Below are 25,555 nucleotides of genomic sequence, written 5' to 3' on the forward strand. Positions count from 1 at the left end.
AGCCTACGAGTAGCTGGGACTATAGGTGCATGACGCCACGCCTGGCTAATTTTGTGTAATTTAGTAGAGATGGGGTTTCACCATGTTGGCCAGGCTGGTGGCAAGCTCCTGAGCTCAGACAATCTGCCCCCCTTGGCCTCCCAAAGTGCTGAGATTGTAGACGTGAGCCACTGCACCGAACCAAGAACAGATCTTTAATACCAATTCACTAAACTGAGCAATATGAAATCTTGCAAAAAATAATGCAGTTTAGTTTTTTTTTTTATTTTTTTTTATTGAGACGGAGTTTCGCTCGTTACCCAGGCTGGAGTGCAATGGCGCGATCTTGGCTCACTGCAACCTCTGCCTCCTGGGTTCAGGCAATTCTCCTGCCTCAGCCTCCTGAGTAGCTGGGATTACAGGCACGCGCCACCACGCCCAGCTATTTTTTTGTATTTTTAGTAGAGATGGGGTTTCACCATGTTGACCAGGATGATCTCAATCTCTTGACCTCGTGATCCACCCGCCTCGGCCTCCCAAAGTGCTGGGATTCCAGGCGTGAGCCACCGCGCCCCACCCAGGTTTTTTTTTTTTTTTTTTTTAACAGAACTCTGTAGTTTTCCTCAGATAACACTGATGTTTAAAGATTCACCAGAGTCCTAAGACAAGAATTTAATACCATCTTAATTTCCAGCAGGTAAGGCATGACCATTCTACCACACAGGCTGTAATTCAGTCTGAAATTGTCATTTCAAGGTGGAACTATCCTTAAAAGTAAATTGCATCAAGATATAATCATCACAATTCAAGTAGCAGTGTTCATCTTTGTCTTTGGAAATCAGATTTCTGTAGCTGCAAGGAAATAAAATAGATGCTATGAATCTAGCCTACTCTATTTGACTTTTCTCTTTTATCTTTTATGTCTATAGACAGAAATAGATTCTTTGTTCAATTTGTACATAAACATTGTTCAGGAAAACATAAATATTAACCTTTTTGATTTTAAACCTCAGCCTACCTTTATATGAACTATCTCTTGATTGTCCTCCAAATTTGCTATGAATACCAATGATTAAAAAAAATAAGAAAAGTGTGAGTAAAGTCACTTGGTGTATATTCCAGCTTCCACAGACCACCCCTAAACCCTACAGTAGGAAGTGACACAAAACTATCAAGCATCTGGGTTATAGATAATCCTTCAGTCATTTAGAATCATGTACACAGCTTCAAGTTTACTTGGAAGGAAAATGTAGTTTTCAGCCTTCAAAGCAGTCAGACCTCTGCTCTTCATTAAAGTCGATGACTTCATTGTTTTTGTAATGAGAGAGACCACTTCCTTTCTTCTCAGCTGATGATTTTTCTTCACACTTTGTCAAGAAAATACGGGAAATAATGAATGACTTCAGAGTCCCTCCAATAAATCTGCCTACCCACTTGTATTTCTTTACATACTACCTGCTCTCCTTCTTAGGTCAAAGACTGAAATGTCCCTGCTTCCTCCTGAGGCCAATCCACTCTATGTACAGGTTTCCATACTCTTTTTCCAATGCCCTCTTTTGAAGAACTTTAGTTTTCTATTCATAAGCTCTTCCTCCAGGATCATCAGTCTGTCCCTCATCATTGTGTCATTCTCATCATTTTAAAAAGCAAAACAAAACAACACAACACAAAAGTAATTTTCCTTTGACCCTTTATCCACCATAAAATAGTACCTTATTTTGTTGCTGTTGTTTCTCAGGTAGTTAGAAAGTTCTTTAAAGTTGTTCATAATTGTGGCATCCAGGGTCCATTGTCTCACTTCCAATCTTTCTTTTCACCTGAGCCAGTGAGATAATTTTTTGTCAATGTTACCAATGACCTCTGTGATGACATATCATGGCTGCTTCTGTGTTCTCTTCTTAGCTTCTTCATAGTATTTGGCACATTGATAATTCCCCATTCCTCTTACAGGATCTTGACATTCATGAAGTATCACACTCCTGGTTTTTGTTCTATCTCACAAGATGTATCTTCTAACTTTTCTGGTTTTGGCATCTCTAGGCAAAATAAAAATATTTGAGAGTTCAGGGCCCCTTCTCTTTTATATTTGTATTTACTCCCTAGAAGATTTCTTCTACCCTCTACATGCTGATGCACAAATTTACATATCTACCCTGATCTATTCCCTGAGCCTCAAACTTCTGTATCTATGTAAGTATGCATGATATATCTCTATGTCTATGTCTAAAGGCATCATCTTGATTTTTTATCTTGGTCCTCTACTGCTTATTTGCCAGAGAGCAGTCAGACTGTTGGTTTAAAAAAGAAAATTACATTATGTATTTTCAGTGCTCAAAACCAATGGCTTGATATCATATTAGACTAAAATTAAAACTTCCTATAGTTTACGAGGCAGATCTGGTTCTCAGCTATCTCTCCTACATCATTTCCAACATCTTTTTTTCTTCCTTCTGCTCACTTTTATATTTTTTTCAGATTTGATAAAAAGCAGTCATAATTTTTTAAATTTCTTATACTGATCTGTTCATGTATCCTTCAGATTTTCCTTAAAACTGCACAATTTTTAATTGCCCTCACATTATATTTTTAACTTCATTGCTATATTTTATTATTTATCACTCTTAATATCGTTGCATATTCTCATCACTGATTCTTTAAATGTTCTTTGGAATTTGATGAAGGGGGTTCAGTTTTTTTTGTTTGTTTGTTTTAACTCTTTTTATGAAGAAGATCTTTTTAGGTTGCCCAGCCTGGTTTCAAACTCCTGGGCTCAAGAAATCCTCCTGCCTCTACTTTCCAAAGTGCTGGGATTACAGGCATGAGCCACCTTACCCAGCATGAAGGGGATTTTTATTACTACTACTCACATCACCATTATTTTAGATCAAATATTCAAATCTGTTGAGACCATGCAGGGCTGTCAGTGTGGTAAGTGGATATAGTGGCAGTATGTTCTTCAGGTATCCTGATTTCCATCACCTCTCCAGGATTTCTCTGCCATTTTTTTCCTACTATACATGAAAATTTAGGGAAAGCCTTATAAGCACTATAGTTTCCAATAATGGATGAATTTAAATTTTGGTTTTACTGTACCATAAACCAAGATGATGTTTGTGTCTTTCTTTTCTCCTTGTAAGAAACTTTGAGTTAATTGACTGATCAATTGCAATAAACATTTTGTTTCATAATGATACCTATTTTCTGTCTATCTTGTTTTGTTTCTATTTAACATTTTGGTAACTGCTGCATTTAATTATCTTTATGGTAATCTTTGTAAAGACTTTTGCAAGTAAATTGGATATATACATTTTTAGTATATAAAGTAAACTGCAAGACAGTGTTGAGCTACTTAGCAGCTCTCTTAAAATATAGCTCATAGTTTTAGTAGATGAAAAGTTCACTGTGTACCTAAGCTATGTGACTTTTTTAAAAAAACCATTTTAATCTAAAGCTCTATTAACAGAAGTGGTGTTTTAAGCATAAAAAAACAATCCCAATGTATTCTGTACTTACTAGAAAGCACTGTTCAGTAGAAACATAAGGCAGGCCACATGTATGCTTTTAAATATTCTTGTAGCCACATTAAGAAAGTAAAAGAAACAGATAAACTTAATTATATTAATATATTTTTAATCCAATATATCCCCAAAGGTAATTTCAACATATAATTAATATTACATGATTAATGTGATATTTTTCTTTTTCTTCCTAAGTATTTTAAATCTTCTGTGTATTTTGTACTTACAGCACACCTGAATTCAGACTAGCTATATTTCAAATACTAAAAAGCCCCATCTGGCTAGTGGCTACTGTATTGGCCAGTGTAGTATTAGACATATTAATAAGTACATAACAATCTAAGTCATGAGTACATTTAAAAGAGTTGTAGAGGAAGCAAACCACAAATTACCATGATGTGAAATACACGGAAAGTTTAAATAATAAAAACCGAAGGGAGATGTATTCATTTCCTCTGAATTCTAGTGATTTTACAATATAGCATTTTTAATATTTCTATTCAAATAAGAATGACTTTGTACTTTACCTCCTGCTGCAACAACTTTAAAATGCTGCAAGTAGAAACCTGCTAGAAATTACAAACTGCCATCTAAGCCTCCCTGCCTTCATGATAATTAGTCCTATTTTTGAAGGACCACAGATTATTGCCAAACAATTAAGTACATCTCTAGGAAAACTGATCTGTTTTTTTTTTCAGAATATATTTTTGGAAGAAGAGAAAAATAATGTTTCCATTCAGAGTTGAATTTATGAATCTTTACTTTTACATTATCTCTAAAATTAAATGAGTTGGTGAAAATTTGTATACATCAGGAGAATTAAATGGAGGAAGAGTTTTGTGCATGTAAACTGGAAAGGCCCAAAAGCAGTGTCTCATCATGGCATGCCTATACTATGACTCAGTTGCCTCTTTAAGTGTAGTCTTCTTATTTCTTTTCGTCCTCTCAATTAATCATGCCAGAACATGAAAAGACATTTTATGAAACAAAACAAAACAAAAAATAGTAAATTACGCTGGATTTAAAGTGTGTGTGTGTGTGTGTCTGTATTTTAAGTATCTATCTATATATAATTTACCTTCATTCAATTATTTCTGAGATTCAGGTAGTGACAGACTATTTTGTGGATACTAACACTAACCACAATGCTTATCCCAGAGCAAGTACTCAACATACATTTCACATATTAATGATTGCTGCTTTTGTTAATAGAATAATGGATTTAAAAAAATATTTTCCATCTCTTGTCATATTTACTGAGACCTGTTTTCCATAATACTAAACTACAGACTATTAAGGCAAACTATGTTATTTCTTTTCCTGCTTAAGACAGCAGGAGGAACACATCCATCTTTAAAAATTATGTGTCAACTGGACTTTATGCTTCACCAATATCCGTGTAGATCAATCGAGCAAATAATTCTCATCATGAGAGACTTACTTTCAAGTGGCACAAAAGGTTATAAGAAAAATAGCTCGTATAAATTGTACATGATAGAAACAGTGAGCTATGTAGGTTTGGTGGAGTTAGAAGTAATTGAATGTAGTTTTCCTTGGTGAATATATACAATTAAAAAGTATATCCACATTTTATACCATGTAACACTCAAGATATTATTTTAATCCTTTAGAGAAGTGTTTTAGATTAACTGCTTTGATCATCTTGAGAGAGAACCAGTTATTTTTAAACAATATAAGGCTTATTTCTTGTATAATTTAAAAATCAGTTTTAATAAAAGCTATTTTTATTTTTTTCCCTTAGCTTAGCAAGTCCTTTTCATTTTTATGGAGTTGTAGATTTTCAGTGCACCTTCATGTTCATGCATTTCATTTTATTTTCTCAACAGTACTGTGAGTTGATGTTACTATGCTATATGTAAAGTTACTAAGTTCAGCTGATTTTTCTTACTCCACAATAAAGAGAGGAAATCATAAGACTCTTAAAAATCCAGTCTTTTTGTGAAATGTACACCCTCTCTGATCAGCATCTTGCAGAGATAGGGATAGTTTGTCTTCCCTACAGAAAACCCAGAATTCTTTCTCATCAGCTTAACAATCCTGATGTTAAGCCTGATATGAAAAAAGAGAGAATTGTTTTCTTCAGGGCTGTCTTTTTCATGCTTTATATCCTCAGGCCCAATATGATTTTTTTTCTGTTAGTAATTTTTTTTTCAGACTATCCTGAACTTTCAGGATTATTGGGCCATCCTTTTTATTTATCCCCCAGTTGACTACATTTTAAATAATTTTCACTGGTATTTGCACTTTTAAAACAGAAAGTCAGCTAACTAATTCATGATTTTACTCCTTTATTGAGGAGAAATGACTTCACCAAGTCTATCTCGTTTAAACTCATTTTTTTTCTAAATTATTAATTATCCCTTTTTCCTTATTTCTCCTTTAAGAATAATTTAACCTCTTCTTTTACCAGCCTATTCTAATTATTTGTGCATATGAGTTCACCCATTCCCGAGACTGTGTTATTTCAATCTCCATTGCATTGTTCTCATCTCCTTAAAACATAGGCAAATCTAGTCATAGAAAATTAATAATTTATATACACAACAGTAACAATTATTATTCCTTCAACACCATTTACAACTCTGTTTTTGTCTTCAAAGAGATATTTATTTTAAAATATTCTTTTTCCAATTTCTGGTAATTCCTTAAGAATTTATATCTATTAGCTTGCCTTACATCTTACATCATTTCATTGAACCTGCCCCTGAAAATAACATTCCCTGTATCATTTATATATTGCTGCATAATAAACATCACCAAAACATAATGACTTCAAATAAACATGCTCACGAGTTTAATTATCAGTGGTTAGGTCTTCTGAACAGTGCCTTACAGAGCTGATCTCTGCAGGGCTTGCTTTTATCTATGTGATCAATTGACTGGTTGTCTAGGTACTGGCTGCTTGAGGATAGTTGGTTGGTTATTGGTTGGCACAGCAGAAGTGATCAGTTTACACTTCTTTCATCCAGCATGCTAGCCATATAAGCTTGTTCATATGGTGAGGACAGGACTCCAATAAAGAGTAGAAGTGTGCATGGTCTCTTGAGGCTTAGACACCAACTGGGGCATCATCATTTCTCTGCATTTAATTGGTAGAAGCAAGTCACAACAAGGAGTAGGGAAAACGGCTTCACCTCTTTAGAGGCGGGATTGCAAAGTTACTTTACAGAGACCATGGATATAGGGATGGTTGAAGAATTGAACCATTTTCTTATTGGATTCTATCATATTTTGCTTAATCTCTTTGTAGTATTAAATTGTTCATTCTTTCATCAAATCTATCTTCCCTGGGTCTTTAAGAATTACGATTTCCTAGATATTCCCTTACATTTCTACCCTACTCTTTCCAACGTCCTTACTTGGGTTTGATTGTTCTTTAGATATACATTTTGTGCTCATTCATTATTTGGCTTTTATCTCTTATAACTGAGTACGTTTACCCCATGATTGTGTCATCTTATCTACCCCCTTGCTTTAGGCACTGCTTTCAGAGAAAACGAATTAAGAAACCTACTGTTTTCCAACAGTTTTAGATGTATTCAGGCCTTATTACCTCTTAACTGAACTATTGTTCTGTTTCCTTTCCTGGTATTTTCATCTCCAGCTTCTTTCTCCTTTCCTCCAGTGTAGAGCTGGTAGAGTTAAAAGTAATTGAATTTAGTTTTCTTTGGTGAATGTTGAATACATACAATGAAATAATATATCCACAGATTTTATGACCTGTGGGAACCCAAAATATTTGCGACAGATCTCAATCAATTTAGAAAGTTTATTTTGCCAAGCTTAAGGATGCATCAGTGATACCGCCTCATGTGGTCCTGGTGACCTGTGTCTAAGGTTGTTGGGCATAGCTTGATTTTATACATTTTGGGGAGATGACATATCAATCAATATGTTATAAGGTGTACATTGGTTCAGTCCAGAAAGAGAGGACAACTCCTTTCTCGACCAAACCAAGCAGAGGCTTCCAGGTCATAGGTACATAAGAGACAAATAGTTGCATTATTTTGAGCCTTTGATCAGCCTTTTACTGAATACACAATTTATATGTGTGAGGAAGGTGGAGGAATAGTCATTTATGCCTTAGTCAGGCTCAGTGAATCTGCATTTCTGCCTAAACAGTAGGGCAGAGGAATCACTCAGATAGGCGTTTGTCTCAGGTGAGCAGAAGGATGACTGAGTTCTGTCCTTTGCCCAGCATCTGTGAGGATAAGCTAACAATTTACCTTGCCAGGGTAAAATCCAGCAGAACTGTTTTAGGGCAAAGATCTGAGGCCCATGAGGAATTTTCCTGTGGACTAATTGTGAGGGAATTAGGTAGCTTTTTATCATTTTAGCTATCTTATTTAGAAATAAAATAGGAGGCAGGTTTGCCTGGTACAGTTCCCAGCTTGACATTTTTCTTTGGCTTAGTGATTTTGGGGTCCCAAACTTTATTTTCTTTTCACACATTTAACACTCAATGCATTATTTCAATCTCTTTAAACAAATGTTTTAAATTACTTACTTTGATCATCTTGAATTATTTTTATCTGCTGCCTTTGTAATCTTTCTTAAAACTACATCTGATCATGGCACCTTTGTTTATATACAATTCTAAGTTAATCACCTGCTCAAGAAACTTTGATTTTTCTCCATTGAATGATAAAATTTTGGAATTTATGGCCTTCTACTCTTTGACCCAGTCTACCTTATGTATCTCACATAAGATCCTATATATCTTTTATTTCAGTCATATAACAGTCTCTTTAATCCTAGAGCATCCCCTATACATCTCTATTCATATCTCTTACTCATGTTCCCTTAGGCTTCAAGAAACATTTGATGAGACCCACCTACTTGACCCTTTTCCTGTCTTTTAAGAATCATCCAAAATAACTTTTCTTCCTAGTTAGGAAAGTTAATATTTTCTCCCTGATTTCCTATTTTATGTTATAGGTCTGTATCTCTGCATTGAAATAAATGGTCTTATAGATGGTATTACCAATGGTCATGAATTTTGTGCATGATTTATTAAAATAATACCCATTAACAAAAACTGGGACTACTAGAAGAAGGAGAGAGAAAGGGAGGGGGATAAAGGTTAAAACACTACCGGATACTATGCTCAGTGCCTTGGTGATAGGATCTGTCATACCCCAAACCTCAGCATAACACAATATAGCCAGGTAACAAACCTGCATATAGACCTCCAAATCTAAAAAAAGGTTGAAATTATTTAAAAATGAAATAAATCTGTAGAATAGCATTGAATCACTTTAAATATGCTTTTTTTTAACTTAAAAAGTAGTATCTTAGTGTATTTCCAATTATCAAAACCTAAGTTTAAATATATATATTTGGAGTTAGTTAAATCAAGAAAGCATAAAGCTGGATTACTCAAAGGAGATCAAAGTCTGAGATTATCCTTCTGTTCAATGAAATATTCCAAATTAATTAAATATAATATAAATTAAAGCATACCAACAAATGTCACTATCAGTCGTCACTGTTTATATATTGAATCAATCAATTTCTCCAGAGGAAGCATATGGCACGCTCAAAGTGAGCTATTTTAAAATAGCTTAATAAAGGGCTATTTACAAATAATTGGGTAGGATTTAGGGAAACCAGAAAAGGTAGAGCAGTATCCCAAAGCCAATATTATCTGCAGTGAAGAAATTTGCAACTCTTTGGCTAGAAATGTTAAGGGGCTAGAGCCTTTATCAGAATCTGGAGACAGAGGGCTTCATAGACAAGGCAGATTTGCAGGTGCTGGGACCTTTGGTAGAATAGCATAGCCAACCCAGGGCAAACCCAGCTTAACACTCTTACCTTCCTGTCTTTGAAAATGCCTTTTCAAAATTACAACTGAGGAAATTATGAGAGTGAAAGAAGTCACACCGAACCGATTCTATGTTACTTCTAACTGTTAAGCTGTCCTTTTCATTCCTGGGTGTAGGCTAAACTATGGGAACAAATTCAGTTCATGGCTTGACTCTGAAACAAAATTGACAACAGAATTTTCCCAAAATACCCGCTTCTTGCCTGAGATCCAGTCTGCCTTTGCAGGACTAACAAATTAGCTACAAGATTAGAAATTACAATTTAGGGATCATGCAGCCTCTGGCTTCAAGAGTCTGGACCTTCTCAAATTGCTCCTGGGGAAAAAATCATTATTGTAAAATTTAAGATGTGTACTTGAGATAACTTGCAGACCCTGTATTCCATGGATCAGCTGACACCACCCAGATTGGTAATCTGACTCAATCAGTTCTGCCGTCGCACCTAGGAATAGAAGACATTAAGAAAACCTAACTTCAACCCCCTATGATTTCATTTCCAACCTGACCAATCAGCACTCCCACTTTCCAAGCCCCTACCTGCCAAATTATCTTTAAAAAGTCTGATCCCTGAATGCTCAGGGAGACTTATTTGAGTAATAATAAAATCCGGTCTCCCACACAGCTGGCTCTGCGTGAATTACTCTTTTCCATTGCAGTTTCCGTGTCTTTGATAAATCGGTACTATTTAGGCAGCAGGCAAGGTGAACCCATTGGGCCGTTACATCTCTGTTCAGTCTTCCAAATGGCCTCAACTAACCAGAAGTCAACCCTGCCCTGGAACTCAAGAAGCAAGGGCGGTCAGTAATATATCAATGCAGAGTAGGGTAAAGAGGATGAGACTGAATGTGGAAGGCAAAGGTTTGATATCTGGTAGTTATATCTTGGACATTTTATTTTCATTTGGCTTTGCTTTTAGACTGCTAAACCTCAGCTTCAGAAGAATAATTTATAAGAATTTATCAAGAGAGATATTGGTTTTGTAAAAATGTGAAAACTCCTTTTTAGTTAAAGGGAGTCCTCAGAACGAATTATTTTGCATTTTTTAAAGAAATTCAACATCTGGATCAATAATATTTTTAAAAACACTGTAGAAGAAAGTGGATTCCGAAACCTTTTTGATTACAGCTTTCTGCTTGAGTACATAATCGACTTCACAGTCAGATGTTTTCAAGTCTTAGAAATATTAATATTACTGATGTGCTTTATTAAAAGCATAAAAGTACTTTTATTCTTCTCAGAAAATGTTGTGAAGTGCATAGATTCAATAATATAACCTTTGAGATTTGCAAGTTAATTTGGTAGCCTTCTTGTACTTGACAGACACAAACTTGCCCTAGGTTCTCACCTGAAATACACAAAAGGCTGAGCAAAGAAATATTCACCCAAAAATTCTGAGAAATTCATTCTCAACCTTAAGAAACAGTCAGGAAGACAAATCAAACAAAAAATCCAATATAATTATAATGACTGATACTGTCTGTCCTAAAAACCAAGGGACATGAATAAATTATCCCTTAGAAATAATAATTTTCTTTCCTTGGTATTATACTTTAAAAACCAAAGTACGAGTACAGATATAATATCTAATTTAAGTCTCATAACAAACCTAATTGTATATATATTTGGGATACATTGTTTTCCAATTCTTATACTAAAAAGTTGTATAAAGAGATTAAATAACATTCCTAAGGTCTAACCCTAATAAATGAAAAACATATCACCTGAGCTTTCTAATTCCCAGTGTAGCGTTCTTTTGACTCTATAAAATATTTGTGAGCACATACTGTAGCCACATTAAACCAATCTTATTTAGCTTTTAGGTAACAAAGCTCAGAATTGTTTTTCAGTTGCTATAGACCCTCAGGCTTAAGGTATGTAAGGTGAGCATGCCTAGATGAACCCAAGCACGCAGGCAGCGGGTCGAGGACAGGAAGAATCTAAGTGCTCTAACCAAAGAGCAGGAACTGAATTAATAATTGAATTAAGAAGCAGACACTGTAGGGCAGGATTTAGGATCCAATCATATGGCATCCAACTCTAGCAGAATCCAGTCATTCATGTCTACCAGAATCACTTCATTGCATTATCCAGTCAGATCATGCCATATTACACTATGCTCATAAAATCCTGACTGCCCTTCTCTGCTCTGGGAGGCACTGATTTGGAAGCTCTCCCTGGTGTTTTCTTACTTGTTGCAAATTATAAAATCTCCTTGCTAAATCCTCCTTGGTTGTGATCATCAGGATGCCAAAACCACCTGTTGTGTGGGTAACAATACCAAAATGTGTCTATCATTTACTATACTAAGAACATAAAGAGAAAGAATTCATTTTAAATGAATAAGATAAAAATAAATGTAAATAGAAGATCTAAATTTTTTTCACTTGAGCCCCAACATACCTGCCTGCCCACCTTTAAAAAAAATTTTTTTTTGAGACAGGGTCTTGCTGTGTTACCCAGGTAGGAGTGCCATGGTGTGATCACTGCTCACTACAGCCTCAATCTGCCAGGCTCAAGCTGTCCTTCCACCTCAGCCTGTTCAGTAGCTGAGACTACAGGTGTGCACAACCACACCCAGCTACTTTTTTAGTATTTTGTAGAGACAGGATCTCCCTGTGTTGCTCAGGCTGGTCTGGAACTCATGAGATCAAGCAATCCTCCTGCCTCTGCCTCCCAAAGTGCTGGGGTTAAAGGCATAAGCCCCCATGCCAGGCCCTCCCTGACCTAAAGATTATTGGTCGGTAGCATATACCTCAGTTTATCCTCTGAACTAAAATAAATTGGTCTTCCTCAATGCTCACCTTACAGAAAAGAAAACCCCAAAGTATATACATTTTTTGAGTCAAAAATTATAGGATTTGATAACCATTAGAAAAAATGTTCAGAATGTGTATTAGTCCATTTTCATGCTGCTGATAAAGACATACCTGAGACTGGGAAGAAAAGAATTTAATGGATTTACAGTTCCACATGGCTGGGGAGGCAAGGAAGAGCAAGTCACATCTTACATGGATGGTGGCAGGCAAAAAGAAAGAGTATGTGCAGGGGAACTCCTCTTTTTAAACTATCAGATCTCCTGAGACTTATTCACTATTGATTGTGAGAACAGCATGAGAAAGACCTGGTTCCATGATTCAATTACCTTCTTCCACTGGGTCTCTCCCAGGGCACATGGGAATTGTGGGTGTTACAATTCAAGATAGAATTCAGGTGGGGACACTGCCAAACCATATCAGAATGACATTTAGGTTCTGTTTTATCTTCAGTCATTAGGCAAATGCTGAGTATTTAAGTTATCCACTACAAGAGATGGGATACCTAAGTTTAGTGTTATATGAATATTAATTTGAAACTTTTTATAGAGGTTTATTGGCTATTTAGTTATCCTCTAATATAAGAGACTTGTTAATTCTTTTGTCTTTTTCTGTACTGGGATGACTTTCTATTTTTTTATTTGATTACACTAGTTCTCAACATTTCTATATAATAGCTTTTTGCCCATTTTATATTTTTCAATGATCTTCTAGTTCACATGGCACTTAATTTGTGGTGGATTTTGAGGAAATAATTTATTTTTATTGGTTGAATTCATATCCTCTTGGTTTCAGATATGTATTGTTTAAGGAATGTTTTATTATTTTGGATCATAAAGATATTCTCCAATATTGTTTTCTAGAATTTTATCAAATATTATCCTTCAAATTTAAGACTTTAATCTACAAGTTAAAAATTATGTATTTGATATGAGGTAAAGGGCAAAAATAATTTTTCTGTAAGAATAATATAGTTTTAAAGCACTTCTATTGACAAGTCCATCTTTATTCCTCTAAACCTCAAAGCCAATTCTTTTATAAATTAAACTTTCAAATATATGTGGGCCTAGTTCTGAGTGCTCCATCCCATTCCTTTGGTCTTCTCACCTAGCCCTGCACCAAAAGATAATGAATAGTTACCAATACATTATAATAAGATACGTCTCAGACATACTTTTTCTTCCGTAGGTTCTTTTTTTTTTTTTTTTGGAAATCACTCTTATCCACCTTTCTTGTCAGTGTCTCTGACTACCAAAGAACATCTACTATCCTGATTTTTCATATCATAGATAAGTGTGAACTGTTTTGTACTCTATAAATTAAATAACAGTATAGTTATTTTGTGTCTGGCTTATTTTCTTCAACTTTGTGTTTGTGAAACACTTGTATTTTGTTGTGTCATTCTAGTGTTCATTCTCATTGCTATATAATACTCCATTTTGACTCATATTAAGAAAATTCCCTAACTCAGATTAGCTTAAACAATAAGGAAATGTATTCTGTCACATAACTGGAAGTCCAGGTAGAATAAACTCCAGGCATAAACAAAGCTGCAATGATGTTTTTAAGAAGTAAGTTTTCTTTCATCTCTCTGTGCTACCATTCCTAAGATCACATGAAAACTGCCCAGGGCACTACTGAGTTTAGCAACATAGAGGGAGAACTTCTCTCTTGATTGAAGAACATACAATTGTTCTCCAACATCCACAGGGGACTGGTTGCAGGACTTCCCCACCCGCATGCCAGGATACCAAAATCTGTGATGCTCAAGTTCCTTATGTAAAATGACGTACTATTTGCATTTAACCTACACATATCCTCCTGTATACTTTAAATCATCTCTAAATTACTTCCTAGTACAATGTAAATGCTATGTAAATAGATATTATACTGTATTGTTTTTATTTGTATTAGTTTCATTGTTTTTTTATTATTTTCTCCAAATATTTTCAATTTGTGTTTTTTGAATTCATGGATGTGCAACCTGCAGATAAAGAGGGCCTACTTGTACATTGCTGTCTTTAGTCAACTTAAGCCAAGTTTGTAAAGAGGAAAATTTCCATCAAATAAGTAGGTAAGTTTTGAAAGATCTACTCCGTGTCTCCCAGAGTAATCAATCTGCCTATCCCAAATGCCCCACATATGAAATTTACCAAAATATATACTCCATTACTATTTAAACTATTCTGTAAGAAAAAACAAAATAAAACAAAAAAGCCCTTTTATGGAATAACTATAAAGACTACAAAATTAGGAAATAACAGAGCAATCACATCATTCTTAATAGAGAAAGCCAAAAGCTTTCCTATTAATGTCAGAAAAATTTTTTGTTATTCACCACCATTACTTAATTTTATTTTTTTCTGGACATGTGAGCCAGTGAAATTGAAAATGCCAATCATAAGATCACAGAACAAAAAGGTCTAAAACCTGGAAAAAAATAAAGTAAAACATTTATACTGGAAAAAGTTGTAATTATAGGCCTGAAAAAAATTAAAGATAATTTAAATAATTACCTGAAACAATAAGAGAATTCAGCAATTTGACTGAATGTGCATGTTTAAAATAGTTTCCTTCTATGGTGCTATATTTAAACAATGAATTAGAAGCTGTAATAGAGAAAAGACACCATTTGTATTAGCAACAAGAATGTTAGAATATTTAGTCATAAAATTAATTAAAATGCTCATGATCCATATGAAGAAAATTTCACAAGGTTGTGAGAGGAAGAAAAGAAGACTTGAACAAATAAAGAAACAAAACCTGTTTTTGAATGGATAGATTCACCACTATGAATGTCAGTTGTCTCTAAATCTTTCTTTACATTTAATTGAATCCAGATAAAAATATCAACAAGACTTGGAGTTTTGTTTGTGTGTTTGAAAAAGGGTTTCACTCTGTGACCCAGGCTAGAGTGTAGTGGTGCCATCACAGCTCACTGCAGCCTCAACCTCCCAGGCTCAAGCAGTTCTCCCACCTCAGCCTCCTGAATAGCTGAGAGCACAGGTGCATACCACCATGCCCAGCTAATTTTTAAATTTTTTTCTGTAGAGATAGGGTCTCACTATGTGCCCCAGGCTGTTCTCAAACTCCTTTGTTCAAGCAATGCTCTTGTTTTGGCCTCTCAACGTGCTGAGATTATAGGCATGGGCCACCACACCCACCTTAAGACATTTTGTTTTAAAATATTGTAAAGCGTTCATTTAAAAACATGCAAAATTAAGAAAAGTTTACTAATCAAGAGTACTGAGGGACATTAACATTACTATACAATAAAATATTTTATAAAGTTATACTGATTAAGCAATATGGTACAGCCACATGAATAGATTTATAGAACAAAATAAACAGAAATAATAAATAATTACACCCAGAAAATAAGCATATGACTAAGGCAACATTACATTTTGTTAAGGAAAGGATAAATTAATGATGATCAACAGGTATCGTTCCAAAATAAAAATACATTTGGATCCCTATACCAAAATTGACATCAAAATAATTCCAGATTAAATCAAATATTTAAAGATATATATATATATATATGTAGTATATATGTAACGATAACTATGACAAAAATCCACAAGTAATGAAAGACTGAAAATGTGACCACGTTGATATTTATAGATTAAAAACAGCATAAATTCAGAAGATTTTAGAAAAAAATTTACATATCACTCTTACAAAAAATAAGTTCACATTAAAAGAAATATAAATTTCCTTAAGTATAATCTACATGAATCTTAACTTCTAAAAGTTTACCAAATGATCATCCTAGCCTAATCTCAGTTGTCATAGAAGACATGTAATTTAAAACTTACAACATGATTTAAGTTTTCCATCTGTCATATAGGCAAAGATGAACATTTGGTACTAAACCAAGTGGCAAGAATAGCGGAACTGGAGGTCTTGAAGATTTGGGGTGAAATGTAATTGGTACAAACTCTGCAGAGAGACGTTTGGTAGTCTCTTTGGCATTAAAGATTCACAAGCTTTTAAAAATAAAAACACATTTATATAAATGTATTGCAGAGACATTTGTACAAATACGAAAAAAGAAACACATACATATTTAATGTAGCATTACTACTAAGAGCAAAAGCTAGTCCAAACGAATAAGAGGAATGAAGTACCTAGGAAGGTCCTGATTTGGAATAATGTCCAAGTAATATTTTCTGCTCGTGGGTGTGGGGGGAATCTACACAGTGTGTATAAATTCTTGTGTGTTTGCACAAGCGATCACTCATATCCAGGCATGCACACATACACAAACACGTAGAATTTTTAAAAGAATATACAAGATAGTGGTATCGATAGTCCCAGCTGTCTGGCTTGGACAACTGAAAATATGTTAGTTCTGGCCACTATCCAAGAACATTAGTTTACGGTGCAGGTTTAAAGATATGGGGATATAGATTTTCATAGATAGCTGCTGAGATAGATTTTAATATTTTCTTAGTTTAGCCATATAAGATAGTGTAATTGTATTGCATATATGTTGGTATCTTAATGGGAAAATTAAGACAGCATTTCAATGAAGATATTTTGGAGTAAAGAAAACCCCGGTACATTTCCTCAGCATTACCTTACACAGTGGACTAAGTGTTTATGGCGCCATCAAAGTTCGTATGTTGAAACCCTATTCCCATGCGATGGTATTTGGAGATGTAACCCTTAGGAGATAACTAGGTCATGAGAGTAGAGCCCTAAGAATGAGATTAGTGACCATACATGGAATTAAGAGACCAGAGCTCTCTCTTTCAGACATTTGAAGGTAAAAACAGTCTGCAGTCTGCAACCAGGTAGAGGGCCATCACCGGAACTCCAGCATACTGGCATGCTCATCTCATACTTCCAGCCACCAAAACAATGAGAAATAAATTTCTCTTGCTTATAAGCCACCATGTTTATAATATTTTGTTATAGCGGCCCTATCTGATTAAGATATCCTATTTTGTTATCCTATATTATCTCCTTTCTGTTTTGAACCAGCCTTCTTCAACAATTTGTTTTTATGCTCATTCTATTTCTAAGCATATGCCTTTTCTTTTATTTTAAACAACGTACTTAGAAATGTGAAGCATCAGCAAATGATATATTAATAGAACTTAGTATCATTAACATTAATATGTGATAATTGCAAGCTATTTGAAGTATTTTAAAAGTTTAAATATAATAGGATTGTAATAGTATTCTGCTATCAGCCAATAAAGCCTTCAGAACTTTTGAAGACCAAATTTAATCTTGGAATTGGTTGAATCCTGAAATGTAGCACAGTGAAAGTTAACATATAGAAATTAGTTATGTTTAGAGAAATTGTAATTAACAGGCTGATACTGAGGATAGCACAAATGAATAGGTAGAAACTATATTATTTTATCATCAAGTATATTTAAGTGTTTTAGTTATACTCTTGGAATAACTGAAGCAAGAGGGCAAGTGAAGAGGTCAAAACCTTCTTTATAGATCAGTCTTTAGTAAAATTTACATTTTTTTTAGGGTTGACCAACAAATTGATTTTCAATCAACTCATAAGCCAGATGTTTAAGTTTTAGAGTTAAATGGTTCTATTAGACTTTTAATTATTGAGCATTCACATTCAATTTTGATTAACTATTCTTGATAAATGAATGAAGAATGCTCAATTAGCATGTTATGTAAAATGTGAGTCTCTTCAAAGTTAAGTTGCTGACAAGAAAAATGTCTAAAGGATGCTGGGCTAAAACCCTGTAAGGTCTCTTTCAGCTCTAAAACTTGTAGAATTGTGGTACATAATAGATAAGATGAATAAAATATATTTTCCCTCAAGTTCTGTATTTATATTTACACATAGAATAGAATAATGCTTACTACTTATAGGCTCTAAACCCATATTTTTATAATATATATAATTCTTACACACTGTTCATACTTATAGCAATGTCCTATACAAAATTTACCAGCTATATTTCCTTGCTTATTTTAAATATAAAGTTAAAGCAACATCTAATTTTGTATTCATAAGAATAGTGAATAAAAAGTCAGACTTTTTTCAGTCTGCAAGGAAAGCACATTATATTTCTATTTTTAACTATATTATGTAGTTTCAAAAATACTATACTAAGACATAAAATATTTTAAAATTTTAAATAGATGACAGCCTCAATTTAAGGTGGTTATTCATAAAAAATCTGTTCTCCCATTCTTCCATTGTAATGAAATTACAGCTAGGCCAAAGATTATGCAACTTAAATACATTTTTTAGCCTCCTTAGAAGTTAAGTGGTGATTCAATGATGCTGTACAGATGAAATGTGAGCAGAGAGATTTATGTCATTTTCAAATCTGGGTTTGCTGCCTCCTAGTTCTAGTTACCATTCTTATAAACTGAAACCTGAGTATGGTAATCTGTTTCTACTACCTAGATGAAGCAATGGCAAGGCAGAGGCATACCGTAAAAGGAGTCTGAGACCTCAAATGATTACCTGGGCACAGCTTCCTGACATCCTGAAGCACTCTAATTAGAGTATTTTGTTAAAGAAAAAATATTTGTTTTTTTATACCTACTGAATTGTTGGGTTTGTTATAGCCACAGAATCTTCACCATAACTAATGGCAGAGCCATTAAGTTTAAAATACAATGGAGGTTATATGCTTTAAAATGATAACAATTAAAGTAATAAAATTAAAGTAAGAAAATAAGGAAAAATGAAAGGCCAAGGAAATTGTTTATCAATTCTAATACGGATAAATAATGTATTGGATAAGAGACTTAAATGATTTAAGGAAATGTTAGGCTTTACCCAATTATCAAGAATAAGATTAGCTTATTAAATACCATAATTAAATGACTTTTTAAAGCTTTTAAATATATATGATCACTTTTACACCAATGGAAAAGGAAAATGCGTTGAAAATTCATGTGTGTGTGTGTGTCTGAGTGTATATGCACATATGTATGTATCTTTTGATTTTACATCTGAGTATTTTCTACCTGACATTTCAGGAATCCAGTACAAATAGAAAAAAATAGAAAACATTATAGAGACCCTGGTGAATATGAGATAGATTGTTGTTAAACTTCCTCCCTCAAATAACTCAATTTTTAGAGTAGAATACTTATCATTCAGGCAATAATTAAGAAGCAACAAATTCACTATTCTTCTCTCTCAAGCACAATAGATGTTTGAGAATGTTGGTTTAAAAACATACTTCCTTACTAATAAATTTTTAAGAAATACACAAAAACTATACCGACAATTAAATAGATTCTCAGTATGAATTTTATACAAAGCACTATCTGCTGTGGATTAAACACAATGTAGTTTAATTCTGATAATTGAGGTATTATAATCACCTTAATTTAATAATTAAAACTAGAAATTTGAGCATAATTCTTATAAAGTCAGATGTGAGTATAGTCTGTTTTCCTTGATTTTTAATATTTCCATTGCATAAATACATTATATACTACCTGCGTATCTGATGATACATAGATACTCAAAAAGTTTTATTAGAAAAAATTAGGATTTTTAAATTATCAATTCATCACTAAATAGAAATATAAATAAATTTTGCCATTCATGGAGATTTTCCAAACATTTTGTGACAAATTCACAGTAAAAATCTATCCCTTTGCTAAAAATCTAGCAAAAGAGAAAATGGTCTTTTGGCACTGGGATCAAGAGCATGCTGCTTATAATTTTTCAGTATATACTGTTAATTGAATTTGTTAAATACCCTGATATCATTTTATATGATATCCTCTTACAAAATCAACTTTAGATTTTAAAGCCTCCTCTATGGGAGGCTTTTCTAAAATCAACTTTAACCATTTCTTAATTGCTATATATTGTGATATTACAAAACCTCATATTACTGAATGATGCTTTATCACTTATCAGTGGGAAATTCATGGAGCTTGAAATAGACATTAGCTTTAACCCATCTTATGGAGCATTTTGTTTTCAGAATTTGCAATGCCTTTTAGGAATTATGTTCAAGTTACCATTATTTGTGTATGTCTGTGTGCATGCACACTTACGTCCCATGACAAAAATGTTTTCACCAGTGCATTTACAATTTTTAGCATTCATTCATATGTACATAATTTTAAGACAAAAAGTGCTTAATAACTCTGCAAACTAAATAATTTGGTTTGTTGTTAAATATCCCCAAATTTGCCACAACTGGTATTTTTTTAAACTTATATTTCATTATTCCTATTATATAGAGTTTTCTCTCTTCTATTTGCTTCTAAAAAGTAAAAAATGTCCATTTATTCCAAATTTATGTATCTTTGCTAATACTTGTAAAGTCATATAGAAGCAAGATATAAAATGCAAGGGAAAGTGTAAGCAAAATATGCATCTGCTATTTTCATGCTTTGGATTATAATTCTCACAGATATTGCACTTACTTTGAAGCGGGCATTTTGCTTATATTATCTCAATAACATTTTCATAACATTTTGAGGTAGATCTTATGTTCATTTTACTAATGAGAATTCTAGGGTTTGGCGAGCTTAACCAACTTAAGCCTAAAGTTACAATTTAATAGCAGTGAGATGAACAAACTTGATTCCATTTTCCAATTCCTACTGCCTCCGAAACATGGGTCTCTTAACAATGGGACATGTTCTGAGAAATGCATCACTAGGCAATGTATTTGTTATGTGAACATTAGAGTGTACCTACACAAACTTAGAAGGTATATGGTATTACATACCTGGGCTATACGGTAGAGCCTATTCCTGATAGGCTACAAATTTGGAAACATGTTATTGTACTGAATACTGCAGGCAATTAATAATGCAGTGGTAGTTGTGTATTTAAATATATCTACACATAGAAAAGGCATAATAAAAATACAGTATTGTAATCGTGTGGGACCGTCATCATATCAGCAGTCCATCTTGGCTAAATGTCAGTTAGGCAGTACATCACTGTATTTCTTTCACTCTTAGAAATGAAGTGAAGGAGAATGGAATTTATTTTCATATACTACCTAACTCTTCTCATCAAGTTCCTTCTATTTTTTGACCATAGGGGAAGATTCTAATATTCACATCTGAATATTAATTATCTTTAAGCAAAATGCAGTCTTTAAAACCCAGAACCAGAAAAATCACAAAACTTGTCTCCCTGGCATATTATTTTGTAATATATATTTAAAACTTTTGGACTATGCAATAATGTATTTGAATCCCCTGACAATTCTGTTCATGATTTTTCCCCTGAAATGTTTTCCATCACTGAAACACTCTTAGACCCATGATTTTTTATCAGGCACAATGGTATTCCTCTTCATTATTTAGTTGGCAAAAGTGTTATTCATTAACGAAGCGCAATAAAAGTAACTTTAGGACGTTTATAGCTAAAACTAGTCACTTTTTTGTGCCATTGAAGTAACTATTGAGACTTAAATCACTTTGGGGAGTTTTTGATATACAATTTACAATTTCTTAAAAGTCCTTAATCAAAATAAGGTAAATTATCTACTCACTAATTAAGCTAATTAAACATTAACGATTAAAATAATGTTTAGAGTAATCCTTAGATTATTTTAAAAGATCACTGTTACATATTTTCTTGAGTGAAAAAATTATGGTACAAATTTTGGATATTATAAGACAACTCAAAGAATAGTAGAATTCAGGCAGAAGTTATATTTTAAGTGGGCTAGAATAATACATTTATGCAAAAGCCCCAATTTTATGCCCAGGGGGCAGCTCCACCACAGGAGACAGGACACGCCTCAGTCTGGGCAAATTCCCGGCCTCCTTGGGCTCTAAGCCAGCAGCCGCCGCCCGCCACCTACTCTCCTCCTCCGCCGTCACCCCGGCCGCCCTGCCGGGCCCCGAACTCGCCCGCGCCAGGGCGCGCGGTCCCTCGGCCCGCGGGGCTGGAGGAGCGGTTGGGACAGGACCGATGTGGCCTCTTCCGTCAGGCTTTGCGGCTGCCGGGTGGAGGCGGCGACTGGACGCCTGCAGAGGCGCTCCCGGTCCCTGAAGAGGCCGGTACCAACCCGAGGGCTGAAGACAGCTGCCGTGAGGACTAGCCGGGCAGCCCCGGGGCCCTGAGGGCCCGACTTGAGAAGCTGGAGGCCATGTACCGCCGGGCCCTGCTGCAGCTGCACCTCGAGCAGCGGGGACCACGTCCGCATGAGGACAAGGAGGAGCAGCCTCTGCGGGAACCCGACTCTGGCCTCCGCTCCCTGAAGAGGCCGGTCCCAACCAGAGGGCTGAAGACAGTCACTTTTTTGTGCCATTGAAGTAACTATTGAGACTTAAATCACTTTGGGGAGTTTTGATATACAATTTACAATTTCTTAAAAGTCCTTAGTCAAATTAAGGTAAATTGTCTATTTACTAATTAAGCTAATTAAACATTAAAGATTAAAATAATGGTTAGACTAATCCTTAGATTATTTTAAAAGATCACTGTTACATAAAGTGAAAAGAACATGATAGTTACAAAGGTCAACCAAAGCCAGATTTAAATTATTATATTCATACAGGTATCTTTTTTAAAATGTAAAAATGTAACCCTTCAAATAATACTCGTTGGAACCTTTCAGATGATTTTTAATGCAACAGATTTATTTACCATTTCAAAAGATCACGCTATAGGCAGATACTTTAAAGTCTTCGCGGGGCAAATAAATCAGTATATATTAGATGTAAGGGGACTGCAGCCAGGACAGGCATGAATACTTAAGTTATAAATATCATCTTTATAAAAATGGGGTATTTTATTGGACATTCAAGTAACACCAACTTATAAAAACAAACTTAAATGTTGGCCATGTAAGAGAGAATAACTGGATTTAGGGGACTGAAGAATGGACAGACTCAACCAACTAAAAGCTCATTACTCCTCCTTCAGAACCAAAACAGAGAAAAAAAAATGCAACAGGTTCTCACAACACCTAGAAAAGTTCAGGGAGTAGGAAGTGTTTCTTGGCACCCAGTTCTTGCAGTTTTAAAATCCGTCCTTCCGTAGTTGGCTAGGCCTCTCTCCAGGGAAACTAGCCGGGGCACGAGGCAGGGGACGAGTACCTGTGGGAAGTCCCCAGGGTCCTTACACCCACTCGACCTCCGCCAAGCCAATGGCTGAGTACCACCCGGAAGTGTCCGCTGGCCGGGTGGGAGGGCACCGCTGTCCTAGGTATCCGCGGGCAGGGCGCGGGCCAGGGTGTGCGCGAGAGGCGGGGAGCTGGGAACGAAGGAGGAAGGACCTGAGGGAGGCCCCGCCCCTCTCTGGCTGCGGCCTCGGCTACAGACAGGGCCGCGAGGGCTCCGAGTGCAGGGAGCGGAGGCCGGAGTCGGGTTCCCGTAGAGGCTGCTCCTCCTTGTCCTCATGCGGACGTGGTCCCCGCTGCTCGAGGTGCAGCTGCAGCAGGGCCCGGCGGTACATGGCCTCCAGCTTCTCAAGTCGGGCCCTCAGGGCCCCGGGGCTGCCCGGCTAGTCCTCACGGCAGCTGTCTTCAGCCCTCCAGTTGGTACCGGCCTCTTCAGGGACCGGGAGCGCCTCGGCAGGCGTCCCGTCGCTGTCCCAACCGCGCCTCCAGCCCCGCGGGCCGAGGGACCGCGCGCCCTGGCGCGGGCGAGTTCGGGGCCCGGCAGGGCGGCCGGGGTGACGGCGGAGGAGAGTAGGTGGCGGGCGGCGGCTGCTGGCTTAGAGCCAAAGGAGGCCGGGAATTTGCCCAGAATGAGGCGTGTCCTGTCTCCTGTGGTGGAGCTGCCCCCTGGCCCTGCTATCTCCTGGCTCTGCTGACACACAGTTCCCCCGGGAGCGCTCAGCCCTCCGTCCGCGCGGGAGAAAGAGTGTATCCTTAGCTGGGTTCTGCCAGGGCGCTTCCGTGCAGGCCTGGGCACTGCAAAAACCAGTCTTCCTCTCCGGCTCGGGAACGCAATCACCAGCGGTTACTTTGCTCTTTACATGGCAATCACAAAGCTAATGATAATACACTGAATGATAAGGTCTGGGGCAAGTTGAAAAGCTCTAAGTACTTATTTAAAACCTAGCGGTTTAACCCACCCCTATGTTTAATAAAACATTCAACAGAATGAGGTCGAGCACCTGTCATGGGGCTCCCCAGTGGAAACACGTAGCTCTCCAAAGAATGCAGTCAATTCCCAGTTTGTGAACAGCCAGGAACGTAGTTTGTAAATTGTTCGGAACTCTGTAGACTACGTCACACTTAGTCCATTTGTTCAGGTCAGCCCCCAAAAACCTGTGAAACAAGCTGTGCTCTGTTTATTGAAGAAACTGAATACTTAGTTCCAAAGTTTCTGGGGACAAGTATTTACATCTCATTGAATGAATCATTCCTTGTTGTAGGGTGTCAACCTACATAGTAACTTAAGGATTAGGTACTGATGCCAGAATCTCTTGGGAGCAAGATGACCTAATAAGAATCTGCATATTTATCAAGGTCCCAGAGAATTCTCAGGGTAACCAAAATTGCCAAACCACTGGAGCAAGAACATATAAGTATGTGCAGAAACATATGGCTCACAGATTTGGGGTTTTCATTGATCAGTACAAATAATGGGAAAATACAGTTACTCAATTTTTATGTACTTTTATTTTGTTAGGCAAGATCTTAAGAGACTGCAAACACCAAAGGTATTCTCAATTATTTTATTAAAAAGTAGGAAAGATACAAATATAAATTTAGTTGTAAGAACTAGGTCATTTTTTTTTTTTTTTAAACAGAGTTTCACTCTTGCTGCCCAGGCTGGAGTGCGATGCCAGAATCTCGTCTTACTGCAACCTCCACCTCCTGGGTTTGAGTGATTCAAGAAGGACCATGTCATTCTTAATTTACATTAAGGTTGAGGCTGCTGTGAGCTATCATACCATCGTTGCACTGCATTCTGGGCAACTAAAGCACACCTGTTTCAAAAAACAAGGAAGGGAGAAGGGATGAAGGGGGTAGAAAGGGAAGTTTGGAGGACAGGAAAGAAAAAAATGTGGAAAAAATCCATCCAACCAAAAGGTGTTAACAGTCATCAAGATTGTCTTACACAGTAGCAAACATTTGTCTTATGATTTTGTTAATGGAGATTCCACCAATCTTTCAAATATGACATATAGACAATGTAATTTCTAAGTTGAAAGTGGAGTTGAGACAAGAGTGATTAAAATGATTACTACCAAAAGTATATACTTGTATTTATTTTAATTTACTTATGATAATATGTGAAGATTAGATACTTGAAAATGGACATTATAACTTTTCTAAAGATGGTAGCACAAACAGTAAAACTTTCTCCACACTATGGTTTGTTAATGATCTACATATAAAATTATTACTGGGAAAATAATATGTGCCTATATATGAAAATAAAATGGCAAAGAATTGGAAAATATATGGAACTGATCAAATTTAAAAGAAATGTGAGACTACAATAA

At 35.7% G+C, this 25,555-nt stretch overlaps 1 long non-coding RNA gene and 1 pseudogene across 1 annotated transcript; one reads left to right on the forward strand and one right to left on the reverse strand.

Annotated features, from left to right (window-relative positions):
• Positions 1–675: 675 nt before the first annotated feature.
• Positions 676–24,275, reverse strand: LOC144579240 (uncharacterized). The gene is made up of 4 exons (XR_013526390.1): positions 24,218–24,275; positions 7,072–7,150; positions 1,692–2,015; positions 676–1,346 (listed from the first exon to the last, which is right to left on the reverse strand). It is a non-coding gene; the product is annotated as an uncharacterized LOC144579240 (long non-coding RNA).
• On the forward strand, positions 21,831–22,406 carry LOC118145527 (tumor suppressor candidate gene 1 protein homolog; annotated as a pseudogene).
• Positions 24,276–25,555: the final 1,280 nt, after the last annotated feature.

The sequence above is a fragment of the Callithrix jacchus genome, chromosome 1 (genome assembly GCF_049354715.1).
Source record: "Callithrix jacchus isolate 240 chromosome 1, calJac240_pri, whole genome shotgun sequence".
Classification (NCBI taxonomy): domain Eukaryota; kingdom Metazoa; phylum Chordata; class Mammalia; order Primates; family Cebidae; genus Callithrix; species Callithrix jacchus.